The following is a 23,930-nucleotide window of genomic DNA, read 5'->3' as shown; positions in this document are numbered from 1 at the left end:
CTCAGGGTCTCTCCTGAGCAGGTGGCTCAGCCTCTAAACCTCTAACTCCCCAGGGGTTTCCTATCATCTGAGTTAACAAGTCAAATTCATGGGGTCATGGCCCATGTCACCAAGGGGCTCACTCTTTCCCAGCCACTGAGTGGGGCAATTCCCCTTCTTGCAGGAGCTGTTAGGACCCATGAGGCTGCATTACCCATGCCAACCATGTGTGTGGTTTCTTGCCCCTTTGTGACCAGGCCACCCCTGCCCCTCACCTGGGCCTGCCCCTCACCTGGGACAGGAGGCCTCCCCCTCCAGGCTGAGCCTTCCCCACCTCCACTCTCATGGGGGATGGGGGAGGGCTCCACCTGCTCACCCCCATCCCTTTACAGACAGTTCCATGGGGTCTCAATGCTGAGAAGGTGGTCACCTCCTTCCCCTGTGGCTCTGCCCTGGCCCACACTTCTCTGTGGAACTTTCCAGACACTGCCCCTTCTCCAAGACTGAGGGAGGAAGCAGAGGAAAGGAGGCATCAAACAGAAAGGTCAGCTGGAGAAGCAGGTGGCTGCCCAACCCCCTGTGCACCTCTCCCAGGGATGAGTCACACATAGCTCTCCTCCTGCCTCGCTGCTGGTGGCTCCTCCATCTCTAGCAGGGCCTCTCATCCCTCCTGTCCCCTCACTCACTGCCAGTCCACAGCACCCTCCTGTCCCTCATGCCTGGGTCAGCTTCCCCTCTCTGGGGTTTTAAGAACCCCACCCTGATCATTACAAAGGGTGACATCCAGCTCTTCACACTCAGACTGCTCCCTCTGGACTTGCCTCTCTGACACTTCCCTCCTCCTTCTCTTTCCTTCACTGCCCAGCATCCTCCTGGGAAACAGAGCAGGGGATGCCCCTCACTGGGCTCCTTGTCCTCAAAGGGACCCAGAGAGGCCAATTTGGCTTCTGGGAGCAGGGTCAGAGCTAAGAGCTCAGACTTTGCATTTGATCTGACCTGAATTCAAATCCTGCCTTGGCCTGTATGAGGACCCTGGCAAGTGACCACAGGTCCTGAGCCCCAGCATCTTGCTTCTCAAAGGGCATCTTAGCCTCCATCCCAGGCATTGAGGGGATGGAAGGGGATGACATTTGCAGGATATGAGCTGAGAGCCTAGCACACAAGTGACTCTCAATGCTCACCTGTGGAGGACCACACCTGACACAGCCCTCAGGAAGGCATTGGGGAGTCATGGATGTCCAAGGCCCCCAGCTACAAGGACCACAGTCCAACAGGCTAATTATGGAGGCCAATACCCATGAGGACTACAGAGCTGTGCCCCTTTTTTACACCACATCCCATGGGCTCTTTTGGAAACAACGTGCCAGGCCATGGGACAGTGGTAGTTAGTTTGCTTCTCCTTTCCTGCTGGGATTTGGGATTTGTATATTTGCTTTTGAAACAAATGGCTGGGCCACGAGGGAGCTCAGAATTTTGGGGCGACCAGCCAGGGGCTTCGGTGTGGCTGACATCACCAGCCCTTCCCGTCCTCACCCAATAGCCCTTCCTTCGGAGCCCTAAAATAATACACCATGGGGCCCCCATGTCCACAAAATGGGATCTGTCCAAACTGGGCCTTCCAGTGTTGAAGCCAACATAAGCCCAGGGAGAGGTAGGTGGTGGGCAAGGAGGAGAGTCACCTGGTACCCAAGAACCTCAGGGTGTCCCTGTAAGTCTAAAGCAGTCACTGCTGGTGGTGGAGGCCCTGACCCCAAGAGCCCACACCATGCCACCTGCTACCTGCAGACCAGGAGAGGTTGGTCTGTCCTCAGGCTTGTCTGGGAGGCCAAAGGGAATGACAGGTAGATGTCGGAATTCTCAGGAAAATCTCCTCTTTCCAAGCAGAACCCAGCTTCCAGTAAAGAGAAGAGCACCTCGTTCACAGGAGGAAGCTGGTGCAGGCAGAGGCCCTGAAGAGGGTGTGGAGACGCTCAGGGGCCCTCCACCACCCCCACCTTAGGAACAGCACACACATGTATGTGTATTGTTACCCGTTCCATAAAGAAGAATTGTTTTATCTACATAGTTCCACACTGAGTTGCTTTACTTAGGTGAAAAGGTGAAGGGGATATGGAGTTTCATCTTGTTTATCAAAACACCACGAGTTGGTGGCTCCATCCCCTGCACCCCTGATTGCATGGGGCCCTGGTTACGGCAATCTTCAGAAGCAGAGGTTTAATGGATTACTGGTTTGACCACATCACACTATCTCCTCCATGATGGCCCCAAGACCAGCGCAGTCAACGTTGAGTCTCAGTGTTGTTGAGAGATGGTTGTGCTGTAGAGTTAGGAACTGAACGTATGAGCAAAAACACCAATCGCTAGATAGCGAGAAGCAAGTGATGGGCTGGCTTGCAGGTCATAGGGTACAGGTGTGCCTCTGAGCACACACGGGTGCTGCCCAGATGGAGACTGAAGCCCAGGTGACCCTGTTACAGTTTGGGGAAAACATTGATAAGTGTTGGTCTTCACTGTAATGATTTTGGTCTTTCTGACCTTGCTTCATGGCCCAAATATGTGGTCAATTTTGGCAAATATTCCACTTGGAACTTGGAAGGAAGGTGTATTCTGCAGTTGCTAGGTGAAGTGCAGCCACCCCAGAAAAGATCAAAATTCAAGGCACAATTTCTGCCAAATATGTATTATTTTGTCCCACTGTAAACTGAAAAAAAGCTGTAAGTCCACCCATTATAAGTCAGGGACTGTCCATATATATGCATTCATTAATAGGAATTTATTCCATAAACGTGAGAGAGAAACTCCCGACGATAGACGGGTAGAGCATCTGCAATTCCACTGCCACACTGCCGCTCCTCCTCCTCCGCAAAGCCTGCACAGTCCTTTGATGAGCAGAGTCACTAATTCACCCGTGTGCCTCCAGGAGAGTCTCTGCAAAGTGCTGTGTCCAGGCTTCGTGGACACCACCAGCCTTGTGTGGTCTTGGCCCTGCCACCTCAGCTCCCCTGTTACCCTGCCCTCTTGTTCAGTTCCTGGTGCACGTCCTCCTGCTGTTGAATGGGGTCAGGGCTAGGATGCAATGCTCAGGGCCTTCCCAGCCACTCTGTCTGCAATAGGTAGCATTCGATCTGAAGAACACAGAGCTCTGGGCAGTGGCTGGCCCTTGCGTGAGATCCAGCGCTCCCCACTGGGGCAAACACATTTTCCTCTGCGTGGCTCGAGTCTGTGCCTCACCACACTCCAAGGAGAAGCTCCGGTTTTGCCTTCTTGTGGTTTGTGTGGCAAAACCCTGCCTGCCACACTGAGGTCAGGATGTTGCTGGCCAGTGGCCTCCTCAAGGTAAGAGCCCCAGGGCACTCACAGTCTCAGGAAGTGTGATCCTCCATGCCCCTGCACCAGGGTCTCATCCTCCATGGGGGTCCTGCTGCCATGGCCGCAGGCTGTCCTATTTGTAAACATAAGCCAGAATGAAAATCTGAGCGCCTCGATCATGGCTTGGAGACAGATGGCTGGCGACGGTGGCTCTGCATTGCCCTTCATGAGATGTTGGCTGAATACACATCTTGTCACTGTCGTTCACTGACAGACACACACACTGCAGCGAGAACAAGTCCGGGAGTCCTGCCCACCTCCAGCGCAATGCTGACTCCTTGCAGTGTCTGCACAAAGCCTTGCGAGGCTCCGTTCCTTTCAGCTGCTCACCGTGGCTGTCCCTCAGAGGGGCTAAATGTGCCTGCTCGCCTTGATGCTTGCCTGGCACCTTCATGCTTCATGGCTGAGCCCAGCCTCCAAGTGGCTAAAACAATGTCCTCCAGGCCCCCATCCAACACCTCGGCGTGAGTGTTTGCTTGTGCCTTTGGCCCCAAGGACTTCTGCCATCAGTGTTTGCTCTGAATTTTTTAATTGGCACAAAACTGTGAAAGCGTCCAGGGCACGGTGTGATTATTCGATCAATGTATCAATGAGACAATGCGCATTTCTGCCTCTCCCATCATCGGCCATTTCTGAGGAAGCTGAGCTTCTGCAGTTCTTCACAAAATACAACATTGTAAACTGTAGTCCTCGTAGTCACTCTAGTGTACTTAGAACACTAGGGCTTATTCCTCATATCTGCATTCTGGTACCCATTATCCAACCTCTGACACCCCCCCTTCCCGGGCCCTAGTGAGCACTGTTCTCTCTACTTCTGTGAAAATACCCTTTAGCTTCCACACACGAGTGAGAGCATCAGTATTTACCTCTGCGCCTGGCTCATTTCACTGTACATACGTTCTCCAGCTCTACCCAGGTGGCTACAAATGATGGGATTCCATTCTTTCTCATGTCTGAATAATATCCCACCACTATGTTAGTCAGATTTCCACCACCACGACAAAATTCCTAGGAAACTTACCTTATAAAGAGCAAAGGTTCATTTTGACTCCATTTCAGAGGTTCCAGACCATGACATGGTAGACCCACTGCTTTGGGGCATTTGGTGGTGACATCAGGGAAATGTGTCACAGAGCAAACTGCTCGCCTCATAGTCAGGAAGCAAAAGAGGGAAAGAAAGGGGCTGGGACTCAACAACCACTTCCAGGGTACACTCCCAGTGACCTAGAAGGTAACACCCACGCACAGGAAATCAATGTGAGTCAATGCCCTGTATAGCTATCCTTATCTCAACCAGCAAAAACCCTTGTTCCTTCCTGTTATTGCTTATACTCTCTCTACAACAAAATTAGAAATAAGGGCAAAATAGTTTCTTCTGGGTATTGAGGGGGGGGAGAGGGAGGGGGTGGAGTGGGTGGTAAGGGAGGGGGTGGGGGCAGGGGGGAGAAATGAACCAAGCCTTGTATGCACATATGAATAATAAAAGAGAAATGAAAAAAAAAGAAAGCAAAAGGGAAAGGCAAAAAAAAATAAAAAATAAAAAAAACCAAAAAAAAAAAAAAAGACCACCTATTAGACTCCATCTCCTAAAGGTACCACCACCTCCCAATAGAGCCACCATGGGGTCAAGCCTTTAACACACGGGTCTTTGGGGACATCCCAGGTGTAAGCCGTAGCCTCCACTGAGGGACTCCTCAGCTCATTCTGAAGCTGGACTACTGTGAACTGCATTACCGTGGCCATCCACATAACTGAGACCGATTCTCCTCCTTTCGAATGTGACCCAGTAGAGGGATGGCTGAATCGTATGGTATATCTATTGCTGTTTTTTTAAGGAGCCGCCATACTGTTTTCCATAATGGCTGAGCTGATTTACATTCCCACCAATGGCATAAGAAGCGATCCCTCTCTGCTGTTCTAGCTGGGGTGAGATGACCTCACTGTATTTTTGATTTGTATTTCCCTGGTGAGCATTTTTTACATACTTTTTGACCATCTGTGTATCTTTTGAGAAATGTCTATTCAGATCACTTGCCCATTTTTAATTATTTGTTTTTTGCTGTTGGATTTCTTGAGTTCCTAGCATATTCTGGATGTTACCCATCTGATGAATCTCTTGCAAGCATTTTCCCTTATTTTGCAGGTTGTCTCTCCATTCTGCTGATTGTTTTCTTTTCTTCCTAGTTTGACATAATCCATTTGTCTATTTCTGCTTTTTTGTTGCCAATGTTTTTGGGTCATATTTAAAAAAAAGTCAATGCCTATGCCATGTCTTGAAATGTTTCCCCTAAGTTTTCTTCCAATACCCTTATAGTTTCAGGTCTTACAGTCATTTTGAGTTAATTTTTGTATATAGTGAGCTATTGGGTCTACCTTTCTTCTTCTGCATATGAATATCTAGTTTTTCTACAGCCCTGTGCTGAAGAAATGTTCCTTTCTCTTGAGTCTGTTCTTGCTGCATTTGTTGAAAGTCAGTTAGCTGCAAATGACTTGGGTTTATTTCTGGGTCCTCCATTCTGTTCTGGTGTCCAGTGTGTTGGTCTCAATGATTCTGCCTGATGTTTTGGTTGCTATAGTTTGCAGTGGTTGAGCTCAGGTATGTGACGTTCTGCTTTTCCTCTTTGTGCTCAGGATCTCGTTGGCTATCCCAGGCTTTTCTGGACCCACATGAATTTTAGTGTTTTTCTTTTTCTGTGAAGCATCCCATTGGCATTTTGATGGAGGCTGAATTTAATCCACGAACACTTTGGGTAGTAGAGAGCTTTAATAACATCAATAGTTAATACCATCAGTATGGGATATTTTTCCATTTGTGTGTTTCTTTCATCAGTATTTGGTAATTTTCATTGTAAAGTTTATTTACTTTTTTTGGTTAAACTTATTACTAGGTACTGTATTTTGTTTTCAGTTATTGTGAGAGAAACTGCTTTCTTGTATGGGATGTTTTTCCATTTGTTTGTGTGTTTCTTTCATCAGCATTTGGTAATTTTCATTGTAAAGATTATTTACTTTTTTGGTTAAACTTATTTCTAGGTACTGTATTTTGTTTTCAGTTATTGTGAGAGAAACTGCTTTCTTGATTTCTTCCTCAACAAGTTTGTTATTGGCATATAAAATATTACTGGCTTTGGTTTGTCGATTTTGTGTCCTGAACCTTTACTGAATTTGTGTTCACTTCTAACAGGTTTTCTGGTGGAGTCTTTAGGGTTTTCTATCTATAAATCATGTCATCTGCAAACAAGGATAATTGGACTTTTTGCTCTCCAATTTGGGTGTCCTTTCTTTCTTTATCTTGCCTTATTGTGCTAAGATTTCCAATACTATGTTGAATAAGAGTGGTGAAAGTGGACAACTTGTCTTTACAGATCTTAGAGAAATGATTCTGGCTTTTCTCCATTCAGTATGATGTTGGCTGTGGGTTTGTCATATGTAGCATTTACTGTTTTGAGATAGGCCTTTGATACTTAGTTTGAGGTGGGTTTCATCATGAATCACAGCTGGGTTTTCCTGGATGCTTTTTTGGCATCTACTGAGGTAATCGTATGGTTTGGTCCTTCCTTCTGTTGTATGATCTGTTATATGTCCATACATCTGCGTACAGTGAACCATCTTTACATTTCTAGGATAACTGCATCTCACTTGATCCTTTGCTGTGCTGTTGGATTCACTTCACTAGTATTTTGTTGATAATTCTTTGCATCTATGCTCATCAGGGATATTGCTATGTGCTTTCCTTTTTTGTTGTGTTCTTGTTTGGTTTGGGTATCAGGGTAATACTGGCCTCATAGAATGAGTTAGAAGAATTCCCTCTTTTTCTATTTTTGTTTGTAATAGTTTGAGAGGCATTAGTGTATGTTTCTATTTAAAGGTAGGTGTCTTTCACTCCTAACAAGAGTGAAGCCCTGAATTCAAAGCCCAGTACCATCAAAAAAAGAGAGAAAGAAAGAAAGAAAGAGGAAGGCAGGAAAAAAGGAAAGGGAGAGAGAGAAGGAAAAGAAGAAAGGAAGGAAAGGAAGAAAGGGAGGGAGGAGGGGGGAGGGAGGGAGGAAAAGAGGAAGGGAGGAAGGAAATAAAGAGAAGAGAGAGAGAAAGAGGAAGGAAGAAAAGGAAGGGAGGGAGGGAAGAGGGGAGAGGGAGGGAAGAGGGGGGAGGGAGGGAGGAAAAGAGGAAGGGAGGAAGGAAATAAAGAGAAGAGAGAGAGAAAGAGGAAGGAAGAAAAGGAAGGGAGGGAGGGAAGAGGGGAGAGGGAGGGAAGAGGGGGGAGGGAGGGAGGGAGAAAAAGAGGGAAGGGAGGGAGGAAATAAAGAGAAGAGAGAGAGAAAGAGGAAGGAAGAAAAGTAGGAAGGGAGGGAGGGAAGAGGGAAGGAGGGAGTGAAAAAGGAAATAAAGAGAAGAGACAAAGAGGAAGGAAGGAAAGAAGGAAGGGAGGGAGGGAGGAAGGAAAGAGACAAAGAGAGAAAGAGGAAGGAAGGAAGGGAGGGAGGGAGGAGGGAGGGAGGAGGAAGGAAAGAAAGAGAAGAGAAAGAGGAAGGAAGGAAGGAAGGGAGGGAGGGAGGGAGGGAGCAGGGAGGGAGGAAAGAGAAGAGACAAAGAGAGAAAGAGGAAGGGAGGGAGGGAGGGAGGAAGGAAGGAAGGAAGGAAGAAAGAAAGGTAGGTAAAATTTATCAGGGAAGCCATCCAGTTCTAGGCTTTCTTCACGAGGAGACTTCTTTTATTACTTATTCAACCTGATTACTGTTACTGGTCTGTGCAGGGTCTCCACGTCTCCATGATTAAATTGGTGGGCTGCACATGTACAGGAATGTATCCGTTCCTTGCAGATTCTCCAACTTGTGGACAGAGTTGCTGACATGAGGTCTAATGGCCCTGGGCATTTCTGTGGTGTTTGTTATAATGTCTCCCTTTTCAACTCTTGTTTTCTTATTTGAGCTTCTCTTTTTTTCCCCTTGGTTAATGTAGCTAAAGCTTTGTCCAGTTTATCTTTTTGGAAAACCAACTCTTCATTTTATTCACATGTGATATTTTACGGGCTTTATTTCTGCTCTGATCTTTGTTACTTCTTTACTTGTACTAATTTGGGGGGTTGGTTTATTCTTGCTCCTTTAGTTCCTTAAGTTGCATCACTAGGTTGTTCGAAATATTTATTTTATATCAGCACTACTTTTGCTGTATCTCATAGATTTTGTGCTGGAGTTCCCTTTTTTTTGTTGTTTTTTTTTTTTTTGCTTCCAGAACATTTTTAAGTTTCCCTTTTGGTTTCTCCCGTGGCATGTTGGCATGTTGCTTTGCATAATTTCCAATATTCTCTTGGTGATTTCTACTATTATTCCCTTGTGGTCAGAGAAGTCAATGCTATAGTTTCAAGTTTTTTAAAAACAAATTTGAGACTTGTTTATTTTATTTTTTAGTATTTTGTCTAAGTTATTTTAAAAGACCTGTCTTCAAAGTCAGAAATTCTTTCTTCTACTTAATCTAGTCTCTTGATGAGGCTCCAAGTTGGTTTTTGTTTCATTTATTTTGTTCTTTAGCGCCAATGTTCCTCTGGTTTTCTTGTACCCCCTTCTCTCTGAGAAACTTCCTACTCAGATCAGGCATTGCTCTCCTGCTGTCATTGAATTATCTGTTTTCTCTTGTATGTCATTGAGTTTCTCTCAAATCAATATTTCGCATTTTTCTTAAGTCAGCACACCACTTTCCTTTTCCTCAGTGTCTGTCACTAGAGAATTATTGTTTTCCTTGGTTTTTCATGTTTCTTGTGTCCTTGTAATGATACTTGTACATCTGCAGATCACTTTCCCCTAACAATTTTGTAGGGTAGTCAGTGTAAAAAGGCTTCCTTCTGGAGATGTTGCCTGGGTAGGTGACATTGCTTCCTGGTGGGCACGGTAGCATGGTTTCTTCAACTGTAGTCAATGTTAGCAACCCCCACAGTGTCTCAGTGGCTGTGCTGCAGGTCTGTGGGGTTGCTCTGTCACCTGGATGCTGCTCTCTTAGGCAGATCAGGTCCATTGGCAGTTCTGGACATGACGTGACCAGCCTCAGGTACAGGGCATCTGCCAGTCTCTGACAGTCGTGCCACAGCCTGGGCAGGGGTGGTGCATCATGCCCAGTATAGGAGCAGGGTCCCTGTCAGTGTCAGGGCTGCACAGAGGCTGGGCCACACCAATGGTCCCAGGCAGATGCCCATCAGTATCCAAAGAATGCACAGGTGCTTTTGTGGGGCTTCAGAGGGCCCCATTCCCCAGGGAAAGCTGCCTGGCTGCTTCTTGGGCCCAAGGGTGGAGGGTGGTGACATCTTGCTGCTTCCCAGGTGTCGTCCTCCTCTTTATTTCAAGTGTAGATTTTTCCTCTCCTGACGTGTGAGCTCCAGTGACATGCACTTTCTAGAAACAGCCCCAGAGGCACAAATCCATCCCCTGATGTAGTTGGGAACCAAGTTCCTCTTTCTCCAGGGGCCAGGAGGCCTCTTTGTCCTTTTTCTTGACAGGGTTATTCTCTACTCTGGTGTGATCCCATCTCTCCCTCGGCCAGGGATAAAGGACACAGCCCGAGTGGTCCCATTGCCTGTCCTGCCACTCCCCAAGGAGGCATTGCTCTCAGGCTAGCTGGGAACACACCCCACAGGGAGCACACATGCATGCATGAACACATATGAATACACCCAGGCCCTGTGCCCTGTGCCTCCACTGCAGTGCACAGCCCAGCTGTGTCCCCTGCTTGGCATCTTCTGGACCTGCCCTCTCCCTTACACCTCCCACAGGCCCAGTGCCCAGAAGCCCCGTGTGGCCAGTGTAAGTTTGGCCTCAGAGTGTGACATCATCCACCACCCTCGCAGTTATGTGCTCCTCTAAGCAGAGCTCAGAAAACACCCTTTTAGGAAGAGCCAGACAGAAATCTCTTTAGGCTCTCTCTGCAGGTCTTTTGCAGTTCGGCTCTGGGACTGTTGGCAAACATCAACAGACATCCATAAAAGTGGGTGCAGTGATGACTCAGTGACCTCCACTCACATGGATCAGCGGGGAGCTGGATCTGACCACTTCTAGTACAATGTACACTTGAACTGGCTCAGATGAGGGAAATATCTACATGTGCACAGAAACCGCACACTGTGAGGTTCTTGAGCTGAACTTTCAGTATTAAATCTAAATAATAAGTATGACCGGTGCTCCCCTGCTGCACTGCAGCTCTTCATGGTCCAGGTTCCTTGTAGGGCTCCAAAGCTCTCCTGAGAGCCATTTCCACATTTTATACCCAAATAAGTTTCGCTTTTGTGACAGACCAAATAACTGCCTCATTTATCATGAAAGAGAAATTTTTCATTTGAAGCTAAAACTACAGGCCCAGAGAACACTTTAAAGAGAAAATACTACTTTTTAAGTAGCCAAATATTTATACAAACATGTTTTCCAACCGATGACCCCAAGTCAAGGTGTTTTCAACTCAAAATATGTTTCTCTTCTTAATTATAAATCACTGGTATCAGTCAGGCGCAGTGGCTCACACCTGTAATCCCAGCTACTCAGGAGGCAGAGATCAGGAGGATCACAGTTCAAAGCCAGCCTGGGCAAACAGTTCACGAGACCCTATCTTGAAAAACCACATCATGACAAAGGGTCAGCAGAGTGGTTCAAGGTGTAGGCCCTGAGTTCAAGCCCCAGTACCACAAATAAATAATAACTGGCACTAGAGCTTTGTAAAAGGCGGGTCTGACAGTCCAGTAACAGAAATGCCCAGCAAGCCACACGGGATGTTGGTCACCTTGTCACCAGGTGGAGCAAACAGGGCCTGGGGAGATGAACAAGTGGACGAACCCCAACTCCCTCAGCTGGCCTGAATTCCTGTCCAACACCATGACCTCTGAGCAGACTCCGAGTTTTTCTTCTCACTTTGGTGTGCCATCAGCTCACAGATTGCACAAGGTTTGATGTAGACTGTGAAAAAAGAAACAAATTTGAGAGAAACTCGTAAGAACTGACACCCTTGTCACCACGAGGGGCTAAGCGTGGCCAGGAACTGTCCAAGAGTCTGCTCAGTCAGCACAGGGTGACGTCGTGCTGTCTCAGAGAGGGGGTGTCACCCATGATCACCCCTGCTCCTTGGCACAGCCTGAGGAGCTACACCAACGACACCTGTGCCAGCACCGGCTGGGGCTCTCGGGAGAAACAGCCAGCAGGAGGTGGGGAGGGGAGGGAGATATGGGGGTTGGGTGCATTTTGGGAGGTGAAGTTCAGGCTGGAGACCCAGGGAAGAGTCGACACTCCCGATGAAGTCCTAAGTCACGTGAAGGCAGAATTCCTTCTCCTCAGTCTTTTCCTTCAGTGGACTGGACGTGCTCCTCCCCCTTCGTGGAGAGTCGGTCGTCTACTCTACTTGCTCTAAATTAATTGTTAATCTCACATGAAAAAAAATCTTCATGGCAACACAAAGCCAGCTATCTGACTTAGTCATGCAGACACACAAAATGAACCATCACTGCCCTACCATCCTCACTCTGATGTCACAAAAGAGCGCTCAAGACAAGGGCGGCAATCTGCCCAGTTTGAGTCCCCGATGCTGCCCTGGGGTCCAGGACCTCAATCATTGTCCTGCACTGCCTCCCCATGGCTGACTTGAGAATAACAAACACATTGCCAGTCAGGAAGTTCACATCTGACAGGAGCCACAAGAGGGCCACTGTCCACAAGTTCAAGACTGACCAGAGCTCATCCCAGCCCTAGCTCCACCCAGAGAAGCCCTTCACCCCTGAAATGACCACACAGATCCTGGTGACCTCACTCCTAGCAGCAAGGGCCATAAGGGAGACCCTGCAGAGCCACATGTCATCGCTGGAAGACACAGTCCCTGAGTCCCCCAGAGCAGACCACAAAAGACTGTGGAAGTCTTGGGGGTTTGTGTGGTGACAAAGGCCCCAGATTTGCATGGGCTGGGGCTTCAGCCCTGTCCTGCACAGTGCCTGCATCACAGGCACAAGGCATTTGCTCTGTCCAAGGCTTTGGCTCCACCATGCAAAATGGACAGTGAGATGAAGGGAAGCAATTGCAGCACATGGCTGAGCCTGTACATGATGCCGGCTTGGGTATAACAATTCAGGTTCTGTCCATGAAGTCACTGCAACATACTACAGCGCTAAAAATCCCAAAAGCTCAGCCTCTTGTTGTTGCTGAAAGGCTCAGGCTTGTGAAGGGCTCACAGGCTGGGGTCAGATGGTGCAATGCCCGCTGCCTGTGCAAGGCAAAAGGCCTTTGACATCCACACATGAAATTCCAGCCAGGGAGAACATGTTACCCAGGGCAGTTTTTTAAATTTTAATTTTACTTCTGTATATATTTTTTTGGCAGTTCTGGGGTTTGGACTCAATGCCTCGCACTTGCTAGGCAGCCGCTTTATCACTTGAGTCACTCTACCAGCTCTTTTCACTTTAGTTGTATTTCTACATAGGGTCTCAAACGCGTTGCCCAGGTGGGCCTCTGACCGAGATCTCCCCACTTATGCCTCCCATGTAGCTGGCGTCACACACATGCCATCTGTCCAACTTGTTGTTTGAACTGGAATCTCCATAGCTTTTTTCCCGGGCTGGCCTCAAACCATGATCCTCCCAATCTCTGCCTCCTGAGTAGGTGGGATTAAAGACAAGCCACCCTGCCTGGCCCCTATGGCATGTTTTGAGTGATTTGCATGAGGGGTGTCACGGACCTCACACCCATGACCACCTGCTCACTATCCAAGCAGCTAGCTGTGTTTGGTCCTGAGTCCACAGCAGCTCTAACACCCTGGAGCGTGGCCAGGTTTACCTATTTTTTGTGGAAAATGATCACACTCAACTCCAGTCCTCCCGGGAGTGGGATCTAATGGGATAGGTCACTTGGGATGGTGAGCAGACAGGAGGGACAGAGGGCACAGGTCTGTTCTGGTTCCTCAGGCAGTGTCCCTCACAAGCAAAGAGGGGTCAAGGCAGTAATGCCCCCTGCATGCTGGGCAGACTCCAACATCATCGGGGCAGGCGCCACTGTCTCTGATCCCAGTTTGATTCCAGCTTACCGTTAGCTCACAGCTGAGGAACTGCCTTCTCCAGTCTACTGTATGCAGATGGGCCTTCTCCAGAGCCATGTGTCTGCACCTACTGTGTGCAGGTGGGCTTCTCCAGTGCCAGGTGTGTAATCAACTAACATCGGCCTAGAATGATGGGCTGAGGTCTGCAAAATCAAGTACAACAGAAACAAGCTCAGAAAAGGTCCAAGAGAGTGCCATGATGGAAGAGGACCTTGTTGGTGGTGGGGGCAGGTGGGGGCAGATTGGGGGGCAGGAATAGTCGGGGGGCTTGCCATGTGCTCACCAGGGGGCTGGACAGTCAGCGGGATGGGCTGTCACATGCTAATCCCGCCCTGGATGACTATTTTAAGACAGTGTCCGGAGGCAGCAGTCCCTGTCTCTGCTGCGGCCTCTGGAGGCTTGCTGCCAGGTGAGGTTGTCATAATGAAAGAGGGCTATCAACCATTTGGACATTTTTAGGAAATGTGGGTCCCAAGCAAAGTCATGGAGGTTGGGACATGGAACCCTGTGTCCTGGGAGGCCACAGGCCGGAGCTGCCTCTGCAGGCGGGGGAGGCTGGTGGCTGTGGGCTACACAGGGTAGGGAAACAGAAGGCCACACGTGGCCCTCTCAGTGGCCAGCCCAGCCTTGTCTCAGTCCACTGGTGCTGTTCTACAGGTACACGACGAGTTGACTTATTCGTGGGTGTATTTCGTGTGGTTTTGATCAAGCATGGTCAAAATGTAAATTACCTAAAAAAATCAAAAGAAATTTCAAAAACAAAAAATTCTAATTTCCCACCCATGCATCACGAAGCTCAGTGTAGAGTGACTCTCAGTCAGTCCCATGCTATGGTCAGTTTTGTTTAAATTGTCGCGTGAGCTTCTGAGTGTGCCCCTGCTCTTAAGTTTACAAAAATCTGTCTTCCAAGAAGCAAACTGTATGGAAAGAGCAAGGTAAAAACGTGCTCAATTGAAGTTATACGTGAAAATTTGAGATTGTTGAAAGGCGGCCTGTCTTCGGCAGAGTTACGGGGAAAAGCACTGAACTCTACCCATCCTGAACGTGCACGCTTTGGCCTCCACGGTGGGCTCTGCAGGGGTCTGCTTTGCTAGACGTCATCCATTCCTCGCAGCTCTGGAGGCCGGGAGACCAAGACCAAGACCAAGGTGCCGGCCTGGTCTCCGGTGAGGGCTACTTCCTTCCTCCAAGATGCTGCGTCCTCCAGAGGGAAGAACGGTTCCTTCTGTGGCAGAATGGAAACCAGGATGGGTAGCCTTTCATTTACTAAGGCATTAAACCCCCCCTGAGGGCAGAGCCTGGCGGCCTCATCACCTCCCAGCACCCTTACCATTACATTCCACATGAGTTTTGGAGGAGACAGAAAATTAAAATCCACAGGTCCTCCCCTCTCCACAGACACAGAACACCTGTTCCTTCCTTCGGCCAATTTTTCAACAAAAATCAATGAGCAATTTCTCAGTAGCCCTCCCCACCTGGCACTTCTACCTGTCCACACCACTCTGACAGTTGGCACAACAGTCTCTGTGCCTCCCATTAACCTAAAAACCAACTTCCATTGTCTGTGAACTCCTCAGGTGATGGGCAGACCCTCCTGGGCCTGCAGGCCCCCAGCCTCTTGTCTGTCCCCCACCATGACCCCTGCCTGGGGCATGGGCTTCACGTAGTGATGGCGTCTGGCGAAGTACAGAACTGGAGGGACGTCAGATCACAGGAACACTGTGGCTCTGACCCTTTCACATTTTGGCTCTAAGGAAAGGCAGCTGCCATGACTTCCTCTGCAGAGGCCCATGAGAGGAAGCGAGGGGAGACCCTGCTGGCAGTTGGAAGAACTGCACTGGAAGTCGATTCTCCTGGGAAACCTGAGCTGAAGGACCCAGCCTCACTGCCCTCGAGGGCCCACTCACAGGAGCAGTGCTGTGGATCATTTGTTACTCAAAAACAAACCAAGGGCCCAGCAGGTCTTCCTGGACCCAACTGGGAAGCTGCTCTCATGCAACTGGGAACAACAGCGGGCTGCCTTGAGGTCTCCAGGTGCTTGGCATCAGGAGCAGTCACCAGGTTGCTCCCCTACCACCACACCTCTAGTTCTGGACATGGCTGCCATGGCCTCAGACACAGGGAGCACTAGGGGTGGCAAGTTGTACCTTCCAGGTAAACTATTTAAAATACGATGCCTTTTGCTCGTCCATGCTGCCCAGCTCTGGCCCTCCCTGCAGAAGGTTCCTATGAGACATGAATGGTAAACACAAGACACCGAGCTGGAGGCCACACTGAGTCTCACCAGCACGGAGGCCGGCTCCTCGCCGCTCGCCGCCACTCATCACTTAACTGGTGTATTGACACACTGAGCTTTTGCAGTCTCCATTCTATTTTTAAACCCTTGATTTGTGCCTTTCAGTTGGATCTTATTCAACTAAAACTGTGCTGTGTGTTCAGCTGAAACAGAGTAAACATTTTCCACGGCTGTGGCAATGTTTGCACAGACCTCAATTACAGAATTAACAGGGCAGATTGTGCCGTCTGTTAAGCCGAAAAGATGACAATAAAAACCTCTAATGGAGGGAGACATGAGAAATAAGACCTAAAGACAATACTAAAGAGAACAGCTTCTGTATTCACTAAATTTGATTTACTAACCAGCTGTGTGGCTTCAGTTTCAGAATTCAACCAGCAAGAAGAGAAGGGCTCCACTGCAGCAAAGCCCAGAGTCCTGGCTTTGAAGAGGAGGGTGGGGGTTGGGGAGAAGACAGGGCCGGTGGAGGGGATGGGTGGGAGAGAGGCAGTGGGTGGACGAACACTTTCCAGACCTTAATTGTCGTAAGGCCGATCCAAAGTTCCATGTGAGACCTGACAGCATGAAGCAGGTCTTCTGACCAAGGCTTCCTGCCACGGGCAGGAGGAGGCAGGGGCAGAGGAGGCTGCTCACCTGGAGCAGGCAGGCTCTCGAGGTCTGGCCAGTGGGAAGCCTCACCGCTGACATCCCCCAATGGAGGCCGGAGCTGCTTGAAGCCACCCTAGGCCTAGCACAAACCAGGACAAGGCACATGTTCCCCTGTGGGAACAAAGGTTCCACAGATGGGGGTGAGTGTGCTCCATCCAGGAAGCATTGCAGCTAGGACAACAGTAATGGGAATGTCCTGCAAAACATGGACAGTAGGCCTGTCTACCCACTACAATGAATCATGGGAGAAGAGGACTGTCCACCTGCCAGGGTAAACCATGGGAGAGTGGGGCCCATCCATCTACTAGGCTGAAACAGGAGAGCTGGCCTGTTTATCCACTAGACTCTCCTTTGCCAGGAGTTAGGTCTCAGGTCCTTTCTGCCCAGGCTGGACCTTGGCTTACCCTCTCTGCCTTTGTAGGATCTAGTCTGAGCAAGAACCCTGCTAAGTGGGGGTTATAAAGGTCCCCCACGTTGGCTCTGACACCCTGGCCTTCTTACCACCCAGCTGCCTTCTGCAGGAATCCTTTCAGGCCAGGTTGGCCAGAAGTCCCCTACCTCACCCTCCTCTTAAGCCACCTTCCATCACTTGCCCACAGCCCCACCCCCAACTCTACTCCATATGTCCTGTTGGAGCTGGCCACACTCCCTCGGGGCACTCTGAGGAGGACCTTTTGGCCTCTTCAGACCCTGAGCTAGTCTTGGTGCTCCTCAGCTGGGGCCACACTTCTTGCAGTCTCTGCCTCCATCTTCATATGACCTGGCCTCTTCTTCTTGGGAGGAAACTATTGCTGGAAAAAAAATTTTAAATTAAGTTTTGCCAAGGTGCTGGGCTTCGTATCTGTACGGCAACCAGGTCTGAGAGGGGAGCGAAGCTTGGGGGAACACTCAGAGAAACAGGAAGCCAGGATGCCCAGCAGCTCCGGTCCACCTTGGATTTACCTACCTAGCAGAACTCACCTCTGCCGCCCCTTCTATGCCACTCTCAGGCATCCCCCAAAGGCCAGATCAGCATTACCCACTTTCCTCTCTGGCAAAGGTGTCTCTGCCACAGCCTGGTTTGCCCAGGTTCACAGTCCTGTGGCACATGTTGGATATACAAAGCCCAAGAAATGGACAGCCCCAGCTCACCCTGCTCAGGTAGCTCAGGCAGGGAGGAGTCCTCAGGAAGGATATCATGGAGGTGGAGGCCACTGAGCACCTCATGGCAGACAGGAACCGGAAAGACGCAAGAGGCTGTGGACAAGATATGCCCATCAAAGTCCCACCCTCAGAGGCCTACTTCCTCCAGCCAGGCCCCGACTTCGATTCTCAAGCACCTGCCAATCACACCTTCAAACAATGATCCATCAGTGGACCGCTCCAGTGATGAGGTCAGAGCCCTCATGGTCCAATCACTGCCCCAAAGTCCCACTCTGAACACTGCTGCATTGTGAACCACACATGAGCCTTTTGGGAGACACTTCCTATTCACACCACAACACAGACTTTTGCTTTCTTTTTTTTTTACTAAGTTCTTGAAATCCAGGGTTTTTAAGCTCACACTACTGCTCTCTCTGGACTGGCCACACCCCTAGGCTCAGGTCCCCAGGAGCAGTGACTGCCTAGTGGCTCTGAGCCACTAGAACAGAAAGACCGAGGTCTGTGCACTCACAACTGCTCCTTGTGGAGGAGCAGGCTCCGAGACTCCCAGGAGGGCGTTTTGGAGAGAGGTGTGGGTGCCTGCTTCCCACCCACACAAAAGCACCACTCTGGCTGTGAGGACTTTGTGCAGAAACTAAAATTGGTTCCATTGGAGACAGAACAGGTTTCATCCCCAGGTCACCTCAGGCAGGCAGGAGTCCTACTGTCCACCTTGGTTCCAGGGAACAGGACTCCCAGGGAAGGGACACAGCACGACCCTGGGAAGTGCAGGAAACATGGCCTTTGCTGTCCACACACCTAGCACAGAGCACCTGACCCGGCCCTCAGTCAGCAGGCAGGCTCTTTAGGTACTTGCTAGCAGGGGCAGTTTTGAATGGTCTACCTGAGCATTCTTACCGAAGTCCAGCTGGCCTGCCTCAAAGGCAGGTGGTTCATGGGGCTGCACCAATGGAGAATGACGGGAAATGCACACCCCAGTCACATCCAGACCCTGGGGATCAAGAACTCACCTGAATGGTGGTCATTGGACATTCACAGCCACTGAACCTCAGAGCTGCAGGCTCAGGCTTTAGTGCACTTTTCCGACTTCCAGCAGTGACACAGGGCAGATGTTGTCTGTCCATCCAAATGGCCCCATCTCCCTGGGGATCCCCAAACCCTCCCTGTCCACTTAAGAAGCTTCCAGATGGATGCCAGGGGAAGGGCTGTCCGGGACAGCTGGGCTCCGGCTTGGATGCATGGTAGCAAGTGGAACAGTGCTGCCTCGGGTCAGTCACCGATGCACCTTCTGTTATGTCCCTCCTCAGAGCAACAGCTGTGCTCCCGGTGACACAGGAAGGACAGTCTCCTAAGACAGGCATCCCCCATGCCTCTTACCCTGTGGCATGAACCCCCAGGAGCATAGACGCTGGCTTTTAAGTCATCTACAAGAAGCGATACTTTTCGTACCTGTAATACTACAAGAAGTATTATGACATGACATGACTAAAAGAAACTTTAGAAGGACAGAATTTTAAAATAATGTCAAATCGATCAAATTTCTTACTTTGACAAAGGCAGTGAGGGTTGCACTTGAAAAGATTTCATTACTTCTGATATACCTGGCTCAACACTGCAGTCCAACCCATTTGAAGTGATTTTAATTTTTTTTTTTTTTTGGTAGGACTGGGGTTTGAACTCAGGATTCGCGCTTGCAAAGCAGGCGCTTTACTGGAGCCACACCTCCAGTCCATTTTGCTCCAGTTATTTTGGAAATGGGAGTCTCAGAACTATTTGTCCAGGCTGGCCTAGAACCTCGATCCTCCCAATCTCAGCCTCTCAACTATGTGGGATTACAGGCGTGAGCCACAGGCGCCCAGCTAAACTTGGTTCATTTTAAAACACAGTTTTCATGACTCTGATGTCTGGAAAAGAATTCCTCAGGACGATTGCTCACAAGGACACAGAGATAAGGAGGAGAAGCCATCAGCTACACCTTAAGCTGTGCCACATATTATTCAATTATTTAATTATTCTGCAATAATTCAATTGATTCAATGATCGCTCAAACCTGGACAATTCCTTACAGGTTTATGTTAAAATCTGGGCAATACATTTCTAAGTACTAGATGAATGTGTTAAATTTTAAATTTGACAAATCGGTCCACCCAGCTGAGACGCATTGCCTTGAATATTTTGCTGTTCTTGGTGCTTTGGTTGTTTTTTGTTGCCCTTGTTTTTTCGTTTTGCAGTACAGAGTTTGAACTCTGGGCCTCGCACTTGCTAGGTGCTCTACCACTTCAGCTGCACCCCCAGTCCTGCCTTGGGTATTTTTGAACCAGTTTTAAAACTGTGTTTCAGTTTTCTTAAGTGTTTAAGACAAACCTTTAAAAACCCTAAGTGACACACATTCTTATCAATAATAAGATTTCTGAACATTCGTCTTCAAATGTGCTCTCCACAGACGCATTTCTTTTGCAAAGTAACAACTTCCTCACTTGCTGTCAAAACATCATCGGGAGAGTTTGCCTGGAGGGCCGCAGAGCGTGTTAACGTTTTTGAAAACATTTGTTCAGTTGCACACTCTTGGCGCCATTTATCATCTCAGAGAAGAGTGGCAAGTTGGACACTTATTTCTTTATAGCACTTTGGTTTTCTATTTTTTTTTTTTTGCACTTCCCTTTACGTGTAACGAAGCATCTGATGATGGCACAGCATGGTCTCTGCAGTGCCTCTGAGTGCATGGTCTCTGCCACACAGCCACCTGAACCCTGTGTATCGGGAGAAGCTTCACCCCATCCCCTCACAGGGTAGTGTGAAGAGCAGAAGGCCATGAGGAAGGCTGCTCCCACTCTCAAAGTGAGAGCTACCGAGATAACCCCCAAATGCAGGCGTTGGGCCAATGGCCAGGGAAGCTGCCCAGCACAGACCGGCCTCTCCTGTGGAGAACCAGCCAGGCCACGATGGGGAAGAAGCTGCTCCAGCACAGCAAAGAGGAACAGACCAGCTTCAAGCAAATGTGCACAGCTCAGTTGATGCACACGGCTCAGCATGCCTGTGAGGGAGAATCTGCAACTCCAGTGTCCTGGCCATCAGCAGGTGCCCTGTGCCCTCGAGAAGACAGGGCGATGGCAGACGGCTGAGCACAGGAGCTGCAGCCTGCTGAGGACTACAAGTGGGGCTAAGAACTGGGGAGAGCCCTCCAGGAGTCTCGTGGCTCCTGTGGGCCCAGCAGGGACAGGAGAGCCAGGGAGATGGGACGCACCTGTCGGCACACGGGGCCTGCTGAGGGCCAGGGCAGAGGCTGAGGACTCCGAGGCCCTGCTGCACCTGCTGCAGGAGGGGCAGATGCAAAGAGCGGGGGAGCTTCAGGGTGAGGCAGTAGGATCAACAGACACCACCCCACGGCCAATAGGGAAGCACCCCAATCCTGTCCTCAGACATTCCAGGGCACGGAATCCACGTCCTGGTCAGCCACAATGCATGCAGGCTGACCCGTGACCCAGCCTGCCACAGTGCAGCCATCCTTACTGTTCTTAGCACACCGACAAATGACTTCCACAGTCAATAAAAGATGAAGACACACCCCAAAGCAAGAGAAGATGACCCACCACCAGGAGAGGAAACAGTCAAACCCAGAAATGACTCAGATGTTAGCATTTCAGAGAGAAACTCTAAAATGACTGTAACAAATATGGTAAAGAATTGAGGGCTGGTGGAGTGGCTCAAGTGGTAGAGCAAGTGTGAAGCCATGAGTTCAAATCCCAGTGCTGCCAAGAATTTAGGAATAAATGGATAGCATCGGTTAGCAGAGCCAAATGGACATTCTAAAAATGAAAACTAGGACAGGGAAGGATTCTTTCTGTGGATGAACCTGCAGCCCAGAAAAAACACAGGAAAAGACTGGAAGGCATGTAACTAGAAAGAGCCCGAACAGAAGCCTAAAAAAATGGAATGGATGGAGGAGGGCGGGCAGAGCAACCCAGAGGCATAGGTGAGGACTGACAGGTCCTGGTGCAGGTAGTTGGGGCACCAGAAGGTGAAGAGAGAACTGAAGCCATAAAACACCTAAAGAGTAGTAGGCACAGAAACAGGAATAAAGAACCACAAACTGAAGAAGCTTGCCGTCTTGGCCCACTGGGGTGCTGTGACAGAGTGCCTGAGGCCAGTCATTTATAATGAACAGAAGTTTATCCCTCACAGTTCTAGAGGCTGCAAAGTCTAAGATCAAGTCACCAGGGTGTGTCCAAGGACTTCTTGGCTGTGCCATGCCACCCGGGAGTACAAGTGCAAAGAGACAGGGAGAACAAAAGGGGGTGAGCCCACTCCTGCAAAGCTCTTGTGGTCTAAACACCTCTTCACTTTGGAGGATGGGCACCTGAACCACGGCACAGGCCAGCCCAGAGCGGGAGAAACACAAAGAAACCCACTCTACAACGTCACCGTCAAATTGCTGAAAACAGCAGCTAATGGGAGAAACTCTAAAACAGCCAGAGGAAAAGATGTCCAGGGGAAAAGAAAAATTACCACGCTCCTGTCTGGAATAGGGAGGCCAGGGATCATGAGACAGTCTAACGCCATGAATGTGCCAAGCGGGATTTCCACAGCTAGAAGAAACATCCAGCAAAATGCAAGTGAAAGTTCAGTGAAGACACTCTTAAACCAAGAGAAACACTGCGAAAGGCAGGAGGTCTTCAGTCTGTTCTGTCTTTTTGTTTGTTTGTTTGTTTCTTGACAGTACTGGGGTTTGAAGTTACGGCCTCACACTTGCCAGGTAGGCACTCCACCACTTGGGCCACAACACCAGCCCCTAAGGTCTTCAGTCTGGTGACAATGCAGACAGACAGAAATGACAGATGCTGGGCGTACACAGGACAAATACAAAATATCTTTAAATAGACATTATGTTCTACGTGTATGTTTAAACATTATATTTTCCTCCATGTGTTGAAAGAGGTATTGATTCTTTAAGTAAAAATAATAGCACCGAGTGCTGATTTTAAAGTGTGCAGAAATAAAATACAGACAGCAGTGCCAAGGAGAAAAGGGTGGAATCAAGCTATTGAAAGATTTCTCACATGATTCGTGAGGCGGTCGTTTTTATACACAGGGAGTTGTTCCAGATGGACATTTTGATCTCCAAAACCACCATTAAAAACCGGACAAGAAAACAATACCAAAAATTACATAATTCTCCCCAAAAAGGGGCAAGGAAAGAGAAACAGGAAGAAATGCAGGGCAAAAGAGACATGAAAAAATGTACAGGAAAATAGAGATAAGGTGGAATTACCCCAAATACACTGACAGTTACACTGTGTGGAAATGGACCAATACCCCTGTCTAAAGGCAGATATAAAATGAATAAAGATGAAAGTTTGGACGGTCCTGACTTTCCCCGTTAGGATGGTGCGACAGTGTGCCATACTGTGCGGCCACCCTCTGCTCACGTCCACGTCAGCGTTCAGTAGATTGCACGAGCTCGCCAGCGCTCCACCATAACCAGGCTGTGTGCTGGACGGTCCTGCCCACTACGCTGACCTGGAAGGCAGACAGCTCATGCGTGAGGCTCTACAGGTCAGGTGTCTCCGAGGCATTTTTGGCTCACAATATTCATCATTTGTGACGAGTCCCTTGGGATGCAGTCCCAACATAAACCAAGGAGCATCTCTACGGCCAACTATGTGTGGTTTGCAGAAACAATTTAGACGTAAGGGCACAAAGAGACTTAAAAGGAGTGGCAGGGATCTCGCACACACACAACAAGCACAAGAAAGCTAGGGGAACTCTGTCCACAGCAAAGTCAGCGTCCTTCAAAGAGTATTCAGAGGAAAAGAGAGCGACTTCATGGTGATCCAGGCTCAACTCATCAAGGAGCCCTAACGGTCTTCAATGTGTGGCACTGGATATAAAATCCCCAATCATGTGAGGCCAAAGTTGTCAGGAGATGGACTCAGAGTGGGACCAATTTCATTGGCAGAAACTCAGATCCTGGGAGAACTGGCCAGTCCCAGGCTGGACCCTGTGTTTTGGGAGGAAGGCGGTAGAGCTGAGTGATGGGTCATGTGGAAGGGGCAGAGAGGGGCTCCTGCTAGCTAAATCTGGGAGGATTTCAGCATGAAATAATGAGAATGACAGGTTATATCCCAGTTAAATCTGCATACGCTGATACAAATATGGGACTGATTCAAAGTTTCAGTGAGGAAGGGGATATTTATAGTCCCAAAGAACCCCACCCCAAATTGTGCTGTTTCCCAAGAGGGAAAGAGCAAGTCCACAGTGGACAGCTAGCAGACACCTTGCCAGGAAACCAGAGAAAACACCAGGCAATCGACAGTATGTGCCCAAGAGCAGGGCTTCTGAGGGTCTGCTGCTACCGTGAAGTTAGAACCCACGAGAATGTCAGGACGGAGCCAGGCTGAGGGGAAAGGGACGAGGGGACTGGCTTACATTCCTCATCAGCTCAGGG

Source organism: Castor canadensis, chromosome 10 (genome assembly GCF_047511655.1).
Source record: "Castor canadensis chromosome 10, mCasCan1.hap1v2, whole genome shotgun sequence".
Taxonomy (NCBI): domain Eukaryota; kingdom Metazoa; phylum Chordata; class Mammalia; order Rodentia; family Castoridae; genus Castor; species Castor canadensis.
This window is presented reverse-complemented; position numbering follows the sequence as displayed.